The sequence below is a fragment of the Microchirus variegatus genome, assembly GCF_963457635.1.
Source record: "Microchirus variegatus genome assembly, chromosome: 9".
NCBI lineage: Eukaryota > Metazoa > Chordata > Actinopteri > Pleuronectiformes > Soleidae > Microchirus > Microchirus variegatus.
In genome coordinates, this window is record NC_139810.1 from 1,033,854 (window position 1) to 1,050,818 (window position 16,965).

Sequence of the window (16,965 nt, forward strand, 5' to 3'; positions counted from 1 at the left end):
CCAAAGTCACTCACTCTACCACACCAAAGTCCATAGAGTAAACCAGTGATTTTAACATCACAGCACACAGGAGTTCACAGGAGTTGTTGATCCACTTCTGCCTCCATCACTAACTTACAATGACTTATTTTGTAAAATTCGGCTTTTGAAATCCTTCATTTTGATTGACTTTAGTGACACAAAGTGACCACACGAGGCAGCAGTATCTCATAAAATCACACATCAGAACACCCGAACTACACAGTGTGACAAAGATTTATTGTGTTGCGGTGAAACTTGTGTACATGAGAGCGTGCAACAACAGTGACACGAGCAGGTGTGTGTGTGTGTGTGTGTGTGTGTGTGTGTGTGTGTGTGTGTGTGTGTCAGACAGTATTAAAAGGTCACATGGAGTGGCAGAGTGTGTGCAGCGGTGACTGTATCCAGATGTGTGTGAGTACACATGCGTGCAGAGGCCTAATGGACATCAGTGAATTTCTCCAATTACACAACACACACACACACACACACACACCAGAGTTCCGTCAACAGAAACTCCTCAGGCCGCCTCACAGGAAGACCCCATTACAGCGTGTGCAGCGATAAAAACGGTCCCCCCATCTGCCCCGTGGCGTCCGATAGCCATCTCTTCCCCTCGGTGGGTTCCTACTCAGGCCGTGCAGCAGCGCCGACCGCCGAGAAACGACTTAATGGAGTTAAAGAGCCACTTTATGCTCCAGATAAGACAAATTTAGCCTTTACTTAGTGCCAGGTTCACCGGTGTCGCTCGTGGGCACGCACAGATTAGCATTAGCATATGCTGCCATTTACAACGTGTTCGGTGACGGTCAAATACATTCTACCCTTGGATTTGAAGCGATAATTCAGGTTTATTTTTTTATTTATATGCACTCGGAACATTTGTGTACCTGTAGGTACACATTTGGACAACAACCAAAGACAACAACCGACAACAACCACCAAAAACAACCACCGACAACCACCAACAACAACCAACAACAAACCAACAACAACCACCGACAACCACCAACAACAACCACCAACAACAACCAACATTAACCACCGACAACCACCAACAGCAAACTACAACCATCAACAACCACCGACAACCACCCACAACCAACAACCACTGACAACAACCAACAACAACCAATGACAACCACCGACAACCAACAACAACCACCAACAACCACCGACAACCAACAACCACCTACAAAAACCAACAACAACCACCAACAACCAACGACAACCAACAACAACCACCGACAACCAACGACAACCAACAACAACCAACGACAACCAACAATAACCACCGACAACCAACGACAACCAACAAGAACCACCGACAGCCAACAACAACCACCGACAACCACCCACAAAAACCAACAACAACCACCGACAACCAACGACAACCAACAACAACCACCGACAGCCAACAACAACCACCGACAACCACCGACAACCAACAACCACCCACAAAAACCAACAACAACCACCGACAACCACCAACAACCACTGACAACCAACAACCACCCACAAAAACCAACAACAACCACCAACAACCAACTACAACAACCACCGACAACCACCGACAACCACCAACAACCAACAACCACCCACAAAAACCAACAACAACCAACGACAACCAACAACAACCACCGACAGCCAACAACAACCACCGACAACCACCGACAACCACCAACAACCACTGACAACCAACAACCACCCACAAAAACCAACAACAACCACCAATAACCAACGACAACAAACAATAATCACCGACAACCAACGACAACCAACAACAACCAACAACAACCATCAACAACCACCGACAACCAACCAACCACCGACAACCACCAACAACCACCGACACAACCAACAATAACCAACCAACCACCGACAACCACTAACAACAACCGACAACAACCACCGACAACTACCAACAACAATCACCAACAACAACCACCAAATACCAACTTTTATGTCATGATTTCTGATGCTATTTCCCTGAATTTCAAAACAAAAGCACTCAAGTTTACAATAAAAATGCACTTATGTTGCAAAATGGATTTTCGAACAACGATACGAAGCGACGTGAGCGCACGCGGAACCACGGGCCACGGCTTCGAGACCCGCGGTTCTCGAGCGTCCGACAGCGATGTTGAGGAGAACGCTGACGTAGCCTGAACTCCAGCTCCTGTGATGTCTTGTTGCCGTGGGGATCGTTGAAGTGGATCCTGGGTTTGTTCCCGTCAGCTGCAGCGATCTCATCATGACATGCTAATGTAGATGAATGGCTCTGACCTGGCACACTCCTGCTCCATCACTGCTAATGGAAGAGAAAAGTCATATTTCACCTCTTGTGTAACTGCTGCTGGCGATCACGCTGAATTACAAGGCCCTGCCTCTTTTTTTTTTTTTTTTTTTGTTCTTTTATTGATCGGTGAAAAAAGAAAAAAAGGCAATACTCGAGAAACAATATGTCATCGGTGTTGGTATCTGTGGAAACCTTCCACCCTCCATAGATCTGTCTCTCCTGACACATGAGAGCTTCTAATCACACGTCGGATCAGATTTTATCCTCGTTTGACATGAAAGCTTCAGTGAATCACTGCGCTTTGAAGCAGCAGCTCTTTGGTTCTGACAGGATTCTAATGCTGTAGTTTGATCAGGATCTGAACTCTGTTACCGTTTAACCTCTTTTTACCACCGTCATGAATGGCTTGATTTTGTGGCTGTAGAATCGTCATGAAAATGTTCAATGAGTGATTTCTTTCCCAGGATAACTTTCACTTTCCATATCTGGCACTTATTCAAGTTTAGGAATCACAGTATGACGTTGTTATCGTACTTATACTATCACTGTTCCATCATGTCACCATTCACTCCAGCACAGGGCACAACAACCAACAACAACCACCAACAACCAACAACCAACAACAACCACCAACAACCAACAACCAACAACAACCACCAACAACAACAACCAACAACAACCAACAACAACCACCACCAACAACCAACAACAACAACCCCCAACAACCACCAACAACCAACAACAACCACCAACAACCAACAACAACCCCCAACAACCACCGACAACCAACAACAACAACCACCAACAACCAACAACAACCACCAACAACAACCACCAACAACCACCAACAACCAACAACAACCACCAACAACCAACAACAACAACCCCCAACAACCACCTACAACCACCAACAACCAACAACAACCAACAACAACCAACAACAACAACCACCAACAACCAACAACAACCACCAACAACAACCACCAACAACAACCACCAACAACCACCAACAACAACCACCAACAACCAACAACAACCAACAACAACAACCCCCAACAACCACCAACAACCACCAACAACCAACAACAACCACCAACAACCAACAACAACCAACAACAACAACAACCAACAACAACCACCAACAACAACAACCACCAACAACCAACAACAACCAACAACAACCAACAACAACCAACAACAACAACCAACAACAACCACTAACAACCACCGACAACCAACAACAACAACCGACAACAACCAACGACAACCACCAACGGTTGGTTGTCGTTGGTTGTTGGTGGTTGTTGTTGGTTAGAGTTGCAACACATTATTAGCTTTACAAGCTACGTCAAAAGCAGAGCTACAGAGCAGGACTAGCCTTTACCTAATTTTAGTCAATTGACGAAGTGTTGTTAGCTGACCACAGTGACTGACCATCATTTCTCAACTGTGCGTAATATTCTTACAGACTCGCCCCCTCATGGCCATTCTGTAGAATACAGGCTTCTCTGGTTGAGAACACTTTGAATCGTCTTTGACTGACATCAGACCAAAGACCCTCAGAGTCGCTCTGTCTTCATCATTCTCACACCAGCAGAACCTTCTCGTTGTCTTTAATCCTCCTCCATGTGTTACCCATAATGCTCTCTGTTTCTCCACCTCTCCTTCATCCTCCTCACCTTCACTTGGCTCTCGGCCTCTTCACAGCTGCCTTTTTGTGAAATATCCCAGTGGGTAAAACTCAGAAGCTCGTATCCCAGCGCTCGTGGGCTGCTCTTCACTCTTTGTTCATCTGAAAGTTTGAAAGGGTTCAGAACAGCTGCTGCTAAACCTGGTCTTAGCCTGGTCTTAGCCCTGGTACGAGCCTTCGCTGAGGGGTTCAACGTACGTCATTCTGGGAAAAGGTGGAGGTGAACAAAGACGACGAGAGGGCCAGAGAGAAGATAGATAGATAGATAGATAGATAGATAGATAGATAGATAGATAGATAGATAGATAGATAGATAGATAGATAGATAGATAGATAGATAGATAGATAGATAGATAGATAGATAGAACAACTAGCAAAAGTTTATGTTTGCTAGCTTATTTTGTGTGAGCTAGCTATGAGCTTGTTGTTGGTTGTTGTTGGTGGTTGTTGTTGGTTGTTGTTGGATGTCGGTGGTTGTTGTCGGTGGTTGTTGTTGGTGGTTGTGGTCGTTGATTGTTGGTAGTTGTTGGTTGTTGGTGGTTGTTGTTGGTGGTTGTTGTTGGTTGTTGTCAGTGGTTGTTGTTGGTGGTTGTTGTTGGTTGTTGTTGGTGGTTGTTGTTGGTTGTCGGTGGTTGTTGTTGGTTGTTGTTGGTTTTCGATGGTTGTTGTTGGTTGTTGGTGGTTGTGGTTGTTGGTAGTTGTTGTTGGTTGTCGGTGGTTGTGGTCGGTTGTTGTTGGTGGTTTTTGTTGTCGGTATGCAGTGGTTGTTGTTGGTTGTCGGTGGTTGTTGGTTGTTGTCAGTGGTTGTTGTTGGTGGTTGTTGTTGGTTGTTGTTGGTGGTTGTTGTTGGTTGTCGGTGGTTGTTGTTGGTTGTCGGTGGTTGTTGGTGGTTGTTGTTGGATGTCGGTGGTTGTTGCCGGTGGTTGTTGTTGGTGGTTGTTGTTGTTGGTTGTGGTCGTTGGTTGTTGGTAGTTGGTAGTTGTTGGTTGTCGTTGGTTGTTGGTGGTTGTTGGTTGTCGGTGGTTGTTGGTGGTTGTTGGTGGTTGTCGTCGGTTGTTGGTGGTTGTTGGTGGTTGTTGTCGGTGGTTGTTGTTGGTGGTTGTGGTTGTTGGTAGTTGTTGTTGGTTGTCGGTGGTTGTTGTTGGTTGACGGTGGTTGTTGGTGGTTGTCGGTGGTTGTAGTCGGTTGTTGTTGGTGGTTGTTGTCGGTTTGCAGTGGTTGTTGTTGGTTGTCGGTGGTTGTTGTTGGTTGATGTTGGTTGTCAAAAGTTTTTGTTGGTTGTCGGTGGTTGTTGTTAGTTGTCGTCTAACTTAGCTAACTTAGCTTGTAAACGACAGAAATGCAGACATTTTAAAACAAATATGTCGGTTTTTCATATACGTAGCTGACAATGAAGCAAGATTAGCCTTCAGAGTCAGACAGTGGAGTAATGCTAACAATGTGTTGCAAACTCTATTGAAATCCTTATCCTGGTCTGCAGCTCTGATTTAGCTAACTTAGCTCGTAACGCTAATAATGTAGTGATAACATTTGTTGCTAACAGCGTTTTTAACCTCTTAAACGACAAAAATGCAGATATGTCGGTTTTTTCATATACGTAGCTGACGATGAAGCAAGATTAGCCTTCAGAGTCAGACAGTGGGCTAACGCTTCTGGGCGTGGCTCTGACGTGATTGACAGTGGATCGTCAAGGTGTAATGAACTGCTAAAGAGTCAAAATGGCGTCGCGGCGGGTCGTTCTCAGGCTCGGCGATGAAAGAGAAAGGAGTCTGGTGGGCGTTTCCCTGTGTGTCGGTGTGTGGCGTACCTCAGGGATCGATCACTGGACCGCTCACCCTTTAAACGCCGAGGTCATCTGCTACGCTGACGACACGCCGTTAAACCGCCTCAGATTTCCTTGAAGAAGCTGGACTCGGATCAGAGCGTTTTGCAGCTGAAGCGAGAGACGTCCTCGCCAGATTCTGCTTCATCTTTGACCCCGAACGTCAACCCTCCGACAGAAATCCAGCCACTGCCCCCGCGCCGCGCCGCGCTCCACACATCACTGACGTAACTTTCGCAACGCGAGGAAGAGAAATCGTTTTTTTTTTTTAATATCTTCACGCCTGGATTGTTGTGACTCTTTATTTACCTGCTGTTGCCTCAGACCGAGCAGAACTTTTACGAGCCGACTCCCAGACTTTTCACATCACCTCGCTTGAACTTCTTTGTCCAAACTAACGTCCTGTGGAATAGACTCGTCCTCACCAGTGTGCGAAATACCCATTAATATGCAGTATTGGCTATTTCCCCTGTCAGATGTGGGCTTGTTTGGGCCTTTTCCACAGCGCCATTTGGAAAGCAATTCATTAAAACATTAAAAATACAAAATTACAAATAAAATCATTGACATTTTGTCTGGTTATAAAGGATAAGAAAGCATGCAAAGTGTATTATGTCTGTAGATCATATATGTAAAACTGGAATGACAAAAACATGTTTTTCAATGACACTGTAACGTGTTTAAAATCGGGCTGAACCATTACGGCAAAAAATATTAGTCGCAATTATTTTTGACTGATATTGAAATTGTGATTAATAGACACGATATTCATTGATTTCAAAACTTATTGAGTATTTATTGAACCACCAAAACTCTTCAACTTTAAATGTAATTTAAAAGAACAGCCAGAAATTACAGAGCCCCCGAAGTGACAAAAAAAAAAAAAATGACGAAAATGTTTTGTGTTTTGAAATTCATGAAAGTTTCCCAAAAAATATGAAAAAAAACAAAAAACTTTTTTTCCCTATTTTTTGGGAAACTCGAGATCTGGAGTTTTCAAAAAAATGTTTTTTTTTTTTTATTTTATTTTTTTAAATTCATCATTTTTTGGAAACTCCAGATCTCGACTTTGAAACTCGAAATCTGGAGTTTTAATCGTTTTTCTTGGATTCTAATGTTTTTATGATCGTGAGAAGCCAAAATCAAAATCATGAATAAAATTCAATTAATCGTCCAGCCCTAGTTTTTAGATATTACAAATTCTGCTTATTTAAGGATAGAAAATCTCAATTAAAGTTTAAATTTTGTTTTTAAGGAACATTACAGTCTGAAAACAGTTACATTTACAAGCTAGTTTTAAATATTCTACTTGCATATTAGAAATTCTAAGGTTTAAATTCCTAAATTCAGCTTAAATGCGTTAAGAAAAACTCATTTTAAGTAAACATTTCTTACACGACAGAATTTCTTTATTCGTTTTAAGTGCAACTTTCTCGAATATTGTTGACTTTTTGTTCTCCAAACTTTGCAGTCGGTAAGTGGCTGAATTTACAAGGTCATTTTAAATATTCATATATTTGCATATAAGCAAAATGTAATTATAGCCAATGGCAGATTCTTTTTCTTAAAACAAGAAATATATATTTCAGTTTTAAGAGAGCGAGTATTTTTTGTGTTTGTTTGCAGTGCGACAATTTCATTAAGACAAAGTTAGATATTTTTCTATAAGAACAATTTCCCAGAAATGAGGCTTATTTTACTCGCTTAAAGAATTTGATTGGTGTGTTTGCAAATAATTCTGCTGCCACTAGGGGGTGCTGTCTTCCACATTGAATATTTCCACAGAGACAACTTTCAATCACAGCAAAATTTGCTCGATTGAACCTTGTATACGGGAGCGATAACACTTTTTCTTTGTTTTTGGCGCCCTCTAGCGCCCACACTGTGTGACATTAAGTGAATCTTTTGGTAACTTTTAATCCTCGACGTGTCCACAGTGACCTCAGCAAATTTGAAGTTGATCGCAGTAAAGCTCTAGGAGGAATTTGTTCTATTAACTGTATTCATTTGTTAATTTTTTAATATTAAAAAGGACAATATAAGCCATAAAAAGGTCGAATGTGTAGTGTTTCCTGCTGCCACTAAGGGGTGCTCATTCCCAATGTCATATTTCCACAGAGACAGCTTTAAGGCGGGACAACTATCAATCAAAGCAAGTTTAGTTCTTGCTCCGGATTGGACCTTCTAAAGTGGAGCGATAACACTTTTTCTGTGTTTTTGGCGCCCTCTAGCGCCTACACTGTGTGACGTGAAGTGAATCTTTTGGTAACTTTTAATCCTCGACGTGTCCAAAGTGACCTCAGCAAATTTGAAGTTGATCGCAGTAAAGCTCTAGGAGGAGGAATTTGTGCAAATATGCAAAATAGTGCAAATAAAGATTTGCGTCTTTGTTTAATGGACAATTCAACATTTACTGAACAATACACAGAGAATGAGTTCAACAATGTTAGGTCACTGAACAGATGATGATGATCTCATATTTACTGGGGAGAGAGTGACCCCTACTGGTGACTTGTGATATGAACAGAATTAAAAAAAATGTTTTTCTGACATTAACTTTGGTTGTTGTGGTTGTTTTTAAACATTATTAATATTATTTTGCATTTCAATAATCCAGATCTCAGATGTCAATTGATGGATTCAAAATGATTAGAATTTAATTTAAATCATTTAAATTTAACGCAGATGAGCTTTGTTTCTGCAGATAAGAGCTCAAATTGTGACATAAAGTCGTTTGTTTTTTATCACACAACCTGGCAACCCAAATGTGCTGCTGTTATTAAAATAAAATAAAAATCATTTATTTTCAAAACATGGTAATAAAACGTGTTTGTTTGTTTCAGCCGCTGCTGCTGCACGTTTGTTTACGTGTGTCTAAAAGACCGCACACACACACACACACACACACACACACACACACACACACACACCTAATGGTTTCCTGCAGACGCAGCACTAACTCACAGTGACAGCTCAGATTAACACACAGGACTTAAACCTGAGTGGTGTCAGTCAAAGGTCAACACACACTGACACAGTGTGTGTGTGTGTGTGTGTGTGTGTGTGTGTGTGTGTGTGTGCGTGCATTCTTGTACTTGAGGCTTACTGAGGACCAGTGAGGGGTTTTTAACCAACAAAGTGAGGTCATTTTTTACGAAGTGAGGACATTTTGGCCGGTCCTCACTTCATTAGGTCGTAAACATGTTATACTGTGATATTTAGGTCCTCAAATTGGTACAAAAACCCGTTTTCCAGCACTTTTTGCTCTGGGGCTCCACCTGCAGACATGTTACGGTACTGCACCCAGTAGTTATTTAGTGGATATTTGTAATTGTGTTGATTTATGAAGTGGAAATGCTGGTCCTCACTTTGTCAGCACTTTTACCTGGTCCTCAGTATGATAGCAAGTTCAAGTGTGTGTGTGTGTGTGTGTGTCCGAGCATTTCAATTTACTCCAGACTTTTTTTCTTTTTTAAGTTTTCTAATGTATTGATGTATTTAGTTAATTATATACACTGAACAAAAATGTGAACACAACACTTTTGTTTTTCGTGAGCTGACATCACAGATCTAAAACTTTTTCTATATAGAGAAAATAACAATTTCTATAAAAAATTAAGTTGAGGCCAAGTTTAAGGGCTGTATCGCCCTCAATATTGAGATTTTCCGAGACCACCCTTGGGAGCAAGGGCTACCCAGAATGCATTGCGTGTTTTGCCATAACAAAGATGGCGTCGAAAGCAGTGAAACGAGTGCGATACAAATGAAGTGTTTTCTTTGTTAATAGAGATATAAAAATGATCTTAGTTTAGGCCCATATTATGGATTACTGACGTCATTGTTGCCTAACATTTATTTTTATTTTACCATCGTTTGTCAATAGTCGACCGGTGTGGTTTACTTTTCAATAAGTCGTGGTGTGTGGTAACTGTCAGCTGAATATTTGTATGAGTATCATCTTATAACTAACTGACAACCTAATAACTTGACTGACAAACGCATCGGAATAAATAATACTCACTGCCCGTAACCCGGAAACAAACGCGGAATCCAGAAAGTTTTCTTTTGGCGTTTGCACTGGGCGAGCAACTCTAGGAATGAATGGAGCCAAAGTCAAACAATAAAATCTGTCCAGATGTTGTAATACATTCGTACACTTTAACAAACGCTTCCTTCTTTCACAGTTAACTCTTTCTCCTGCTCGTCTACCTGTCGCCATGTCTCATTCCTCCAATAGACAAAGAGTCTGCCTTTCCAGGCCGTGTTTTCACACCTCTTTGTCTACTGTAGGTATCGGGGAGCCGACGGTGCTAGTTCAGTCTAAACAACCTAACTACACAATATACAATACACAACAGGCAGGGCAGGCAACTGCTTGGGGCCCCCGAGCCGATAGGGGCCCCCCTACACTTGGAGCCTGAGGGCTGTTTTTACTGAAATGTGCAGTGAGCAGCCGCCTACTACTCAGTTTATATATGTTTTTTTCAGCTATTTACAGTATTTTATTGTTCTTTACATTTATATTTTCACATACTTTTTAATGACAAGGTTTTTACATGTTATTTCATTCATTTTGAAGAAAAATAACATATTTTGAAGTCATACATTTTTCGTTGGTGTCAGATTATTTATAACATAATGGCGATGAGTGCTGGTTGGAAGGAAGTGCCCCCTGGGAGTTTTAACATACAGTACATGTGACCTGTTCCAGAGAATGAATAGAATTTAATCAGTGGAACTGAATCAGGAGGAAGTACAGCACGACAACAGTGATGCAGATGAACTTGTTCTCACTGTGTTTTTCTTAAATGTTGTGCTTCCGTGTGAGTGTTAGGTTACACCTGCCTCAGTGAAAGTGACTTCAAGTGGAAAGACGCAGGATCTTTCAGGTCAACAATTAATCCAAACAAAGCATCGCACGATCGGAAAAAAACCCCCAAATCTTCTTCAACAAAAGATTTAATTTCCTTGTTTTAAGGGAACCTCATTTAGTTCCGTGAGAAAACTTAAAACTAGCTCGTCATTTGCCAAAAGACAGAAAAGACCATGTTTCAGACCATTTGTATCACCATACCGGCCCAGGACCTCCACATCCAGCATGTTCACCTCCAGGATGGTCTGAGACCAGCCGCCCGAGACCAGCCGTCCGGACAGCTGCGGCAACAACATGTTTGCATAACCAAAGAATTCCTGCACAAACTGTCAGAAACCATGTCCGGGAAGCTCATCTGCATGACCACGGCTTCTTTGACCATGGCATCTTTGACGTTGGCATCTTTGACCATGGCATCTTTGACCACGGCATCTTTGACTATGGCATCTTTGACTATGGCATCTTTGACCATGGCATCTTTGACGTTGGCATCTTTGACTCTGGCATCTTTGACCACGGCATCTTTGACCACGGCATCTTTGACGTTGGCATCTTTGACTATGGCATCTTTGACTATGGCATCTTTGACCATGGCATCTTTGACGTTGGCATCTTTGACTATGGCATCTTTGACCACGGCATCTTTGACGTTGGCATCTTTGACTCTGGCATCTTTGACGTTGGCATCTTTGACCATGGCATCTTTGACCACGGCATCTTTGACTATGGCATCTTTGACCATGGCATCTTTGACCACGGCATCTTTGACTCTGGCATCTTTGACCATGGCGTCTTTGACGTTGGCATCTTTGACTCTGGCATCTTTGACCATGGCGTCTTTGACCATGGCATCTTTGACCACGGCATCTTTCACCACGGCATCTTTGACCACGGCATCTTTGACTATGGCATCTTTGACTCTGGCATCTTTGACCATGGCATCTTTGACTATGGCATCTTTGACCATGGCATCTTTGACGTTGGCATCTTTGACTATGGCATCTTTGACCACGGCATCTTTGACGTTGGCATCTTTGACTCTGGCATCTTTGACGTTGGCATCTTTGACCATGGCATCTTTGACCACGGCATCTTTGACTATGGCATCTTTGACCATGGCATCTTTGACCACGGCATCTTTGACTCTGGCATCTTTGACCATGGCGTCTTTGACGTTGGCATCTTTGACTCTGGCATCTTTGACCATGGCGTCTTTGACCATGGCATCTTTGACCACGGCATCTTTCACCACGGCATCTTTGACCACGGCATCTTTGACTATGGCATCTTTGACTCTGGCATCTTTGACCATGGCGTCTTTGACGTTGGCATCTTTGACCATGGCATCTTTGACCATGGCGTCTTTGACGTTGGCATCTTTGACCATGGCATCTTTGACCATGGCGTCTTTGACGTTGGCGTCTTTGACGTTGGCATCTTTGGCCATGGCATCTTTGACCATGGCATCTTTGACCATGGCATCTTTGACCATGGCATCTTTGACGTTGGCATCTTTGACCACGGCATCTTTGACCCTGGCATCTTTGGCCATGGCATCTTTGACCATGGCGTCTTTGACGTTGGCATCTTTGACTCTGGCATCTTTGGCCATGGCATCTTTGACCCTGGCATCTTTGGCCATGGCATCTTTGACCATGGCATCTTTGACCATGGCATCATTGGCCCTGGCATCTTTGGCCATGGCGTCTTTGACCTTGGCATCTTTGACCATGGCGTCTTTGACGTTGGCATCTTTGACCACGGCATCTTTGACCATGGCGTCTTTGACTCTGGCATCTTTGACCATGGCGTCTTTGACGTTGGCATCTTTGACCACGGCATCTTTGACCATGGCGTCTTTGACGTTGGCATCTTTGACCACGGCATCTTTGACCATGGCGTCTTCGACGTTGGCATCTTTGACCATGGCGTCTTTGACGTTGGCATCTTTGACTACGGCATCTTTGACCATGGCGTCTTTGACTCTGGCATCTTTGACCATGGCGTCTTTGACGTTGGCATCTTTGACCACGGCATCTTTGACCCTGGCATCTTTGGCCATGGCATCTTTGACCATGGCGTCTTTGACGTTGGCATCTTTGACTCTGGCATCTTTGGCCATGGCATCTTTGACCCTGGCATCTTTGGCCATGGCATCTTTGACCATGGCATCTTTGACCATGGCATCTTTGGCCCTGGCATCTTTGACCATGGCATCTTTGACCACAGCATCTTTGGCCATGGCGTCTTTGACCTTGGCATCTTTGACCATGGCGTCTTTGACGTTGGCATCTTTGACCACGGCATCTTTGACCATGGCGTCTTTGACTCTGGCATCTTTGACCATGGCGTCTTTGACGTTGGCATCTTTGACCACGGCATCTTTGACCATGGCGTCTTTGACGTTGGCATCTTTGACCACGGCATCTTTGACCATGGCGTCTTCGACGTTGGCATCTTTGACCACGGCATCTTTGACCACGGCATCTTTGACCATGGCGTCTTTGATGTTGGCATCTTTGACCACGGCATCTTTGACCACGGCTTCGGCGGGTGCGCACACCATTGCCTGGCGTTCAGCAGGAGAGGGTTCATCCTGGTGTGCTACGGTGGTTTGCACCGAGCTGGGATTTGTACGATTGGCTGTTTTGGGAGCTGGATGCTACGCTTTCTGTTCAGCTGCTGAGGCCACAGTTAATCTCTCCTCCTCCCCCATGCACTCGGTGTGGGGCTGCGCTGCACGGCCCTGACGCGGGCTGCCAGCCTGGGCATCGTGAAGCTGTCCACAGTCCCCAGCCCTGCTGCGGTCGCTTCGTCTCCGCCACCGTTTCCTCTGCTGCTGCGGGTTCAACATCTCCATTAAAGTGGACACTATAGTCCTGCTGTGCGCCCGCGCAGCTTCGGATTTTCAATACCGTCACAACTCTTATTACTTAATTAATTTTCTCTTTTTTTTGTCTCTGTTGGCTTATTTGGTTTATTCTTTTGGGTTGAATATTTTCGTTTGTTTATTTAGTTTACTCAGCTGTCGTTTGTTTATTTAGCCGAAGGGACTCGTAAGCCTGGTCCCTGTCCACAGCTGAGTGTTGGTGTCTTGTGTTTATTATGTTATTTTGTTTCTTGATATATTTGTATTTGGGTTTTATTATTTAATTAGTTATTAGGTTCATTTCGTTGTCTGTTGCTGTGTGTGGTTTTGTATGACTCTTGTTTTAACTGCATGATCCAATTGCCTGAGTGTCCCACTAAAAGCGGTATTTTCTTTTCTTTGTTTTCTTGTGCAGGACAGGAGTGGGTACAGCGGGTGGCAGACTCCCCTGGTGGTGGTTCCCCTCTCACTTCCCTGAAGTTGGTGTGGCACGTGGTGGTTGGTAGTGGTTTTCTTTTGGTTTTGAGTTGTATTTCTTTTGTTTTTTTAGTCTGTTTGCCAAGCAAAGCCTTAGCCCTGATTGGGTAATTGACATCTTTCTGCTCTTTTAACTCTAGTATATTGGTTTTAATTTAATAAAATTTGTGTACTTGGAAGTCTGTCTCTCATGTCCTCTTTAAATTAAGCGGTGTTATGAATCTGTGTGTAACTTCTTAGTAAGAGTGGTGATCGTATTTGCTGGGGTGTAATTCCCCAGGGGGCGTTGTTTAGCAACTCGATTCGCTTGCCTCGCTGGTTTTGCCTCAATAACATCCAGCAACTTTGCACAAGAGGATCGACAACCTGATCAACTCTGAGAAGGAGATGTTGTTGTGACTGCATGAGGCAAACGATGGTCACACCAGACACTGTTTTCTCTTGACCATATATTTCAGAGAAACTGTTGTGTTTATAGAAAATCTTTTCGACCTTCGAGTTCAGCAAAAACAAAAGTGTTGTGCTTTTGTTTTTGTTCAGTGGCTTTTTCTGAAGGAAATGTTTGTGACATTGTTGAACTGGTATTTCCACCTGAGTGAGGGGAGTGTGACATCATCACCAGATCTGATCAGATGTATCTGATTGGGTGAAGTTGTCCACCCACGTTTCTTCCAGCACTGATATAAAGTGGACTGGTTTCAGAGCAGAACCACTTCAGCCTGCTCAGCTCTTTCTCTGACAGAAGAACCTGCTACAGCTGGTGAGTTTCTTAAACCTTCCTTTGAATCTTAAACAAGAAAAATGTTTTCATTGATGATTTTTACTCCTTAAATTAAGCTCTGATTAAAATTTTGAAGATGGATCTGAAGAAGTGTCCACTACAGTTACTTTGTTCTCCTCAGGGCAAAGAGGTCATGTTTTGGGGGGCTGCAGGTAAAAGGGTCCTGGGGCCTCATGTATAAACCGTGCGTACGCACAAAAAGGCGGCGTACGCTTGCTTTCACGCACACGATGGCATTTATAAAAAATTTACTTGGCGTGGAACCTTGCGGACCGCAAGCGCAAACTCTCGAGCTGCCGTGAGAATTTGCGGAGCTCTGCGCAAACTCTTGTCAGGTGGAGACGCTGCAATATTAAGCTCTGAAACTTGTCGCAGTGTTTCAAAGTGATATTATCAATGTGTCTACAGTGACAAGCATGCGTTATTCTGTGACGAACAACAATGACACACCATCGTACGTATGAACATGTGTGTTTCTCTAAGTCTTACTTTGAGCAAATAACTGAAATTGATTTGACACAAATGAATATTTTCTTTATGTAAACAGACACACAGCTTTAGACGTGAACGCACGGACACACGTCAGTTTTAAACGCTCCAAAATGAAGTTACAAACTCATTTGTTGTAAGAAAATGGGACTTGAACGTTGAGTAGAACATTTCCTTATCCCATTTGAATCCATACGATAACAAAATAACTGCAAAAAAAAGTTATTCCACCACCGCTGCGCCTTTCATCAGAAGAGACAGCTGATGCAGGTGCGCGCTCGTCAGCCGCTGGAGACACCGGCACACCTGAGACACCGGCACACCTGAGACTCCGGCACACTAGCATCTTCTTCCTCCCTCCCCAGCGTCCACAACACAATCAGTGACAGTAATGAATCATTATTATACAGTAACTCAATCAGCTCTATCTGCTTATTCTGTGCGTAATGCGCGTGTGCGTAACTGGACGATGACGCGTGACACTGACACATTTATAGATTGTTGAAATGATCTGTAAATTCAGCTCACGTGGATAAGTCATGTCTAAACAAACATCAGAAAAACAACACACACAGGATAAACTATCAATGCACGGCCAGTTTTTTAAACATTAATATGAGAGCAGCCGCGGTGACCCTCACGTTTAGTTCCTTCGTGTTTACATCTGATTCCAAATAAACAAACAAACAAGAGAGAATTTCTTTGCGTACGTACTTTTCAAATGTTGTGAGTACGCCCTCTTTCAGTGTGAAAGCTGCGCACTCTTTTATTCATGAGGCCCCTGGTACAAAAGGGCCAACACCACTCCACCTGGAGGCTCTTCTTAACCTTTTCAAACTCTGTTTTTTCCCAGAACCATGAACAGAAACTCACTCAGCACTGACCAGGAGCTTCATGCAGGGGAGTATCTGATGAGTCTGAATGGTGAATACAAAGCCGTTCTCCAGGTGAGGAGACAAATATTCTTTCAATATCCCTAAAGTCGGACAATAAACTTTCTAACTCTGAGTTATTTCTTCTCGTCCAACAGAATGACGGCAACTTTGTCGTCTACAAATGGTCGCCCACCTGGGCTTCAGATACCTGTGGCAAGGCTTCGTTCCGTCTCCTTTTGCAGACGGATAACAACCTGGTCATTTACAGCAAAACAGGATCAGCTCTGTGGGCCAGTGGTACATTCCGCAATGACCGCAGTGACAGAATGCGTCTGACCATGCAAGATGACGGTCAGCTGGTTCTTTTCAGGGATGCACAGGAAGTCTGGAGTGTTGGACAAACACCATGTGAAAAATAAATCCATGATGTGACTCACACTGAAATAAAGAGCTGAGATGCTCCTTAACTCACTGCTGTGTGTGTGTGTGTTTATTAGTGCATGATGTGCTGTAGTGTCAGGCTCAGTGTAGCTGCTTCATACAGGACGCAATTCAAAGGAGAAAATGTCATTTGTGAGGAAATGACAGTGGGATTGCTCTCTAATGGCCGAGCTGAAATAGACTGAAATGACACTTAAAACTCTGATCATCACTCAATAATATTCACTGAGTCACAAAAATGGCTCAAATATTCCAAAATCTACTCATAATTCCCAAATCTACGTATAATTCCAAATATACTTATTATTAACAAATCTACGTATAATTCCAA

At 43.3% G+C, this 16,965-nt stretch overlaps 1 long non-coding RNA gene across 1 annotated transcript; it reads left to right on the plus strand.

Annotated features, from left to right (window-relative positions):
• The first annotated feature begins 14,773 nt into the window (after window positions 1-14,773).
• Window positions 14,774-16,636, plus strand: LOC310932428. Its single transcript, XR_014592937.1, has 3 exons — window positions 14,774-14,808; window positions 16,172-16,265; window positions 16,349-16,636. It is a non-coding gene; the product is annotated as an uncharacterized lncRNA (long non-coding RNA).
• Window positions 16,637-16,965: the final 329 nt, after the last annotated feature.